General features: G+C 40.4%; 1 long non-coding RNA gene across 1 annotated transcript; it reads left to right on the top strand.

Annotated features, from left to right (window-relative positions):
• The first annotated feature begins 2,535 nt into the window (after positions 1 to 2,535).
• LOC121697005 lies at positions 2,536 to 5,980 on the top strand. Its single transcript, XR_006026372.1, has 3 exons — positions 2,536 to 2,806; positions 5,601 to 5,679; positions 5,839 to 5,980. It is a non-coding gene; the product is annotated as an uncharacterized LOC121697005 (long non-coding RNA).
• Positions 5,981 to 6,329: the final 349 nt, after the last annotated feature.

Raw genomic sequence — 6,329 nt, 5'->3', positions numbered from 1 at the left:
TCTATGTGGCATGGAAGCTGGTAGGATCAGATTTATGTTAGGTGCTACATATGATGTGCTCCCATCTCCCAAGAATTTAAGTCAATGGTTTGGTGAGGATGATAAATGCATACTTTGCTCATGTGTGGGCAGCCTCCACCATATATATTGACTTAAACAATTATAGACCCATCTCAAAATTGCCCTTTCTTTCTAAAATCCTAGAAAAGGTTGTCTTTCAACAACTCCAATCCTTTCCATCAGAGAATGGATTCCGACCTAAACACAGCATGGAATCTGCTTTAATTAAAGTCACTAATGACTTGTTACTATCTGTGGATGCAAAGAACTGTATTACTTATGCTGCTAGATCTTAGTGCCGCCTTTGACACTGTAGATCACTGCATTCTTTTAGAGCGCCTTGAGCACTGGGTTGGAATTTCAGGTACTGCACTGAAATGGTTTGCCTCCTTCTTAGAGGGAAGAACCTTTTCAGTTTCTTTCAATGATATCTGCCCCCTTATCTTATGGTGTTCCACAGGGATCAGTGCTTAGTTGTATGTTATTCTCACTGTACATGTTGCCACTCAGTCAAATTATGAAAAAGCACGGTATATTCTATCATTGCTATGCGGATGATATCTCCCTTTTAAATGTGGTACCTCTGGTGCTCTAAACCCATTGCTTGATTGCCTAAAAGAGATTAAACAATGGATGTCGACCAATTTTTTTTTTAAACTAAATGAATCCAAAACAGAAATTCTTTTTTTTGGTTCACATGAAGCTGCAAATAATGCAATTAGTGAACTAGGGTCTTTTGCCAGATATGTAAAACCTTATGCAAGAAATCTTGGCTTTCTACTTGACCCTGATTTTAAATTTGAGAAACAGATTAATGTTGTTGTCAAGTCATCTTTTTACCACCTTAGAATCTTAAGTAAAGCCAAAACTATGTTGTCTTTCAATGACTTTGAGATATTGATTCATGCCTTTATTTCATCCCGCCTGGACTACTGTAACTCCCTTTATTTTGGTGTCACTCAGTCCACTCTATCCCGACTTCAGATGGTGCAAAATGCAGCTGCAAGGCTGCTCACCAAGTCTAAAAAGACACAACATATTTCTCCAGTTTTGAAATCTCTACAACCTTTTCTAAGTGGTAGCTTAGTTGTATTTTTACAACTTTTATACCCATACCCAGTAGCCTACAATTCACAATACATGCCTGTGTAGGCATAGGTGTGTGCAAGTGTGTGGGATGATGCGATATGTCTTAATCTATGTTATATCATATGTAGATGGCATAGGCTTTTAGAAAATATACAGTTTAGATGGATAATTTAGCTTTCCATGAATTACATAGGCTAAAATGTATCTGTCATACACTTTTTCACCTACATAATATAGGGTTAGATAGAGGCAAAAGACTAAAAGTGGGTGGGTCAAATCCAAACTCTTGCTTTATCACATCTAGAGAGTATAGGCTTTTAGAAAATATATGGGTTAGATAGCTGAATACACTTTACACAGCTATTTTAGACCCATAACTAATAGCTGTCCATTGAAAATCAATGCATTTCAATGTAATGCAAAATACATTACAGAACTAAGGTATAGTGGTATGGAGGAAGTTGGGAGATGTCTCAATGCACATTATATCACATCTAGAATATATAGACTTCTCAGAAAAATATATTTTAGGGTAATTAATCTGTTTTCCTTAATGATACCAAAACTATAATGATTGGACATGCCATGATATTTCAATTCTAAAGAGAATGCATGTAGATCCTGCATAACTATTAGGCCTAAATTCTGTTTTTTCAATTTGTCTAGAACTAGATTTCTTTTCTGAACATTCTACAGTACAAATATAAACTGCCAACTTTAGAGTGTGTTGGTCAGTGTTGCCAGATTGGGCCCACCCAATTGGGCTTCTTTTGACTTCGTCGGGCGGGGTAAAATAAGCTTTAGGCGGGCAAATAAAATGTTGAGTTGAATGGTTCTCTATGACAAAATCGTCAAGCCACAGCTCAAGCCACTGCACTCTCACTCTCTTCCTCACATACACACACACATACTTCACATACACAAACATGTTCTCTCCCTCACATACACACACACTCTCTCTCTCTCTCTCACTCACACACACAGTCACACACACTGTTGCTGAGTAGGAAAAGGCCTTATTTTAGCACATCATTCCTGATATATCTCTGTTGCTTTCAAATTGTTGTACATCCCAGAATAGAGAAGCATGGCAGGAAGTAGTGGTATTCAGGGGGAGTGTTTAATACATTGTTCAGATGATGCACCTACTGTATGAACATAAAGTCATGGAACACACTACTGAGAGCAGCTGAAATAAGAGCCTATCGCCCCATCCTTGATCTTGCTAAAGGTCTCCCTGAGGGTAGAATGCCATCCATATTGTATCACAGAAAATGCCGTAGCGTCTTTACTATGAAGAAACTGCTTGACAAGATCCTTGCAAAAGACATATTTGCAGAACCGTCTGTCACAGAAAACCTAAGAAAATCCGCAAGTACGGTGTTCATTTTAGGACATCCTCAGACTCAGGTGTCAGACTCAGAAAAACATCTGTCATTTTCAGACAAAACTGCCTCAGCGTCAGAAAAACCTCTGTCATCCTCAGATAAAACTGCGTCAAACCAAACGGCCTCTGAAAAACATCTCTAAGGAGTCAGGTCTCAGAAAAAATGCTGTCAGAAAAAGTGGAATCAGTTCTCATAAAAAACGCTGTCAGAAAAAGTGGAGTCAGGTCTCCGAAAATCAGGGGAAAGAAGACGACGACAGATACAGAACGGTGAGTTTAATATTATGCTTAATACATTTATTCTGTCACTGGCATGTTATATTTGGTGCTTGGTTAGATGTAGAAATTATAAGTAAAGGTAGAAAGTGATCCAATGGTACACATTGTAGGAAATCGATGTATGTAACTTAGCTAACCTCACTTCGCTAGTAACATTAGCAGCTGCTGTAAGGCACATACTGGAGGATGCTACGTACTACATACAGCAAAATAATTTGTTTTTCGTAGGACTACGGTACGTTCAATGAGCTAGGGAAAAGTGGGTTAAACATCTTTCCACCACAAAAGTCCAGAACGACACCTGGACCATTATTTCTTACTTTTGCTAACCGTTTCCCAGTTGTACACTACCTACCAGTAAAAAACCTGCATTATTATCATCACATCATTATTCCCAAACCCCCATAAAGACAAATGTGCTATGCCATGATGTAATACCATATAATACCATTATAAAACGTTAGCAGTTGTCATTGTCATTGCACAACAATAATAGAGAGACATAAAGATAGACAGGTACTTGCAATGTAATCCCCAGGGGACAATAACTGCAGCGTTTTTGTATTAATTTGATATGAGATGTTATCTTAACTTATTTAGAGAAATGTGGCGTGTTGTTACTACCTGCTATTTCATGTAATGGTATGGATTTTGGGGCAGCCGTGGCCTAATGGTTAGCACTTCGGATGGTTCGAACCCCGACCAGTAGGACCGGCTGAAGTGCCCTAACACCTCTGAAGGCACCTAACTCCTCGCTGCTCCCCAAGCGCCGCTGTTGATGCAGGCAGCTCACTGTGCCGGGATTAGTGTGTGCTTTACCTCACTGTCTGTTATTAGTGTGATTAGTGATTAGTGTGTGCTTTACCACACACATCATGGTCTCCAGTTTTAGTTACCAGAGTTGTAAGAGCACATATTAGGCTACTACATGGAAAGACTAGCCTGGCGGGCCATCCTATATCATTGAAATGTATAGTCTGGAATCAATCCATTCACCTCGCTTAATCCAAGGGGCGGGCAGAGAATTGTCTTTCAAACTGCCTAGGCATGCAATAGGCCAGCGCTACGACCAATCAGAACAAAGAGCAGGATGACGTGGCCAGAGCAAAATGGCAAAACGGCCTTCTTCGAAAGGAATGAAAGTGCATTGTGTTCAACTTTCAAAGACAAGCACAACTCCTCCAAAGTTGACGCCAACGCCGATTCAAACAACCACTCTTCGTTCGCCATAGCCACCTTCCTTGTTGTTTACCGTCGCAGGACTGTCGTCATCCTGTTAAGCCCGCCTTAAGACTATCTAACAAAATAGAGCGCTGTGATTGGATGACGTCCACGACGTCAGCCAACAGAAATCCCTATGGTTTGCTACTAGACGTACAGGCTGAGCAAATTAATTTGCTGCCGCTAGGGTGCGTCTAGATTTCTAGGCTATGGAAAGACTGTAATAATCTCATAATCAGATGTCAGCAGAATAGTTACAAGATTACATTAGACCTACTAACTGTACCTACTGTATTTTAAACAGTGATATTTATAGAATTTTTGATTATTGTACTCTACTCCATGGTACTATGTAAATTGCCCCTTGGGGATAAATAAAGTGTTTTTGAATTGACACAAACGAGAGTAGGCCTAGTAATATTTTCGATGACCTCGTTTCACTTCAGCCATAGGCTACAAACTGCAAGGAGCTCCTGCCCAGCTAACTGGACGTCCCGTTGTAAGATCACATATTACTACATGGAAAGAAGGTAAAAATCTCGATAATCAGATGATTTAATCAGCAGGATAGTAGTTACAAGAGTACATTAGACCTACTGATATGACACAAATTCATTGACGCGAGCAACAAGGGTACAAGTTGTAAAACATTTGTTTGTGTGCAAATTAATAACATATGTTGCTTACAATGCTAAAAACGAACCTAATACAATGTTTAGCTTAGTCTACGACACATAACATGCGAGTATTACACTAGTATTACAGCTAGCTAACTGGGCTACGCGTGGCAAACTCAAGTAAATGACAAAACTTACCACTCTGAAGTAGTCATTTCCAATCTATGGGGAAGTAGTCATTTCCAATCTATGGGGTTGCTCCTCTATTTCAGATTATTCCTTTGATTCAGGCTCAAATATGCTGTTCAACACCTACTGTATGTCTCCATAGTATCTCCACTTTGGCTGTTTCAGTGAGTGGTGTCGGCCATGTTGGCGTCTTTGCTCTGGAGCTTCGCTCGTTGTAAACCAACCAATCAGCACGCAGTTCATCTAAATATTCATGAGCACACCATAAAAGGGATAAAACCTCTCATTTCATTCTAGGGCCTATTTCCTAGGCTTGCCTTAGGGCACATAGAACAGCAGGCCATTTTCAGCCCAACCAATGTTACATACTCTATTCGGAAACCTTAAGGAACAGCGTGAAATACCCTATATAATCATTCTATCACCCCTTTAAAAGATGTTGAGGGGAGGGTGTTGAGATACAAGGTCTCATGGATGAAGTCAAGTCAAGTCAAGTCAAGAGGATGGTTGCTCTGAATATCAGCTCTCAAAGCATCACTGTTGTGCATGCAATCTTCTGAACTTGATCTCAACAGCAGATGCTGCAAAAGCCAACTCGGATCAGGTCTACAAAAATGTTCCCCGTGCAGCATTTGCAAAATGCACAGCACTGTGGAACAAGAGTGCTCGCTCCACTACAGCTGCAGAGGTAATTGAGAGGGAATGCAAGCTCCAACTCATTCGCCCAAATGATACTAGGTGGAACTCCTTTTTTTCAGTGGAACGATTGCTAAGAATCATCCAAGAAAGTGGAGATGGAGCCATCAGAGCAGTTTGCATTGCACTTAAAGTCCCCATGTAAGTGTTATGCTGCACAAACACATTGTCTTCCAAATAGCAGTTATATTCTTATTGCTTATGCAATATCAACTAATGTAATATTTAGTATTGTCTGTGTATGTTCCAAATGTTATCGCCATATGACATTTTGTATGATTTTCTATTGTTGTGTGACAGGTTCAGCCCTGCAGAACTTGCCTTCTTGGCTGAATATGCTGCTACCATGAGCCCTATCGCCAAGGCACTGAACATAATGCAGACAGAGGTGAATGTCCATATGGGATGGCTGGTGCCCACTGTAACCCTCCTAATTGTGAAGCTTGACCGCCCATAACCTCTTCCAAGTTCTGCCAGCCACTGATCTTCGCCCTGCAAGAAGGAATACAGCAGCGGTTTGGACCCATGCTTCCCAACCCTGAATTCATTGTAGTGATTTTACTTCCAAAGTTTCGCACGTCTTGGACAAGCAATGAGGAATTGCTGAAACTGGGTAAGTCATTGGTTCTTTAAATACTGAAGAGCATTATTTCCATAGCCTTGTCACACTAATGGTCATATCTGGTTATGGAGACACATACAGTAATCTTTTCTTTCTTTCCTTTATTTGGTCCCATGGACATTCTGTGTAGGCATGAACTACATCAAGACCCAGTTGGAGCAGGAGCCAG

This window comes from Alosa sapidissima, chromosome 22 (genome assembly GCF_018492685.1).
Source record: "Alosa sapidissima isolate fAloSap1 chromosome 22, fAloSap1.pri, whole genome shotgun sequence".
Taxonomy (NCBI): domain Eukaryota; kingdom Metazoa; phylum Chordata; class Actinopteri; order Clupeiformes; family Clupeidae; genus Alosa; species Alosa sapidissima.
The sequence above is the reverse complement of the archived record's forward strand: the minus strand, read 5'-3'. Positions and strand labels throughout refer to the sequence as shown.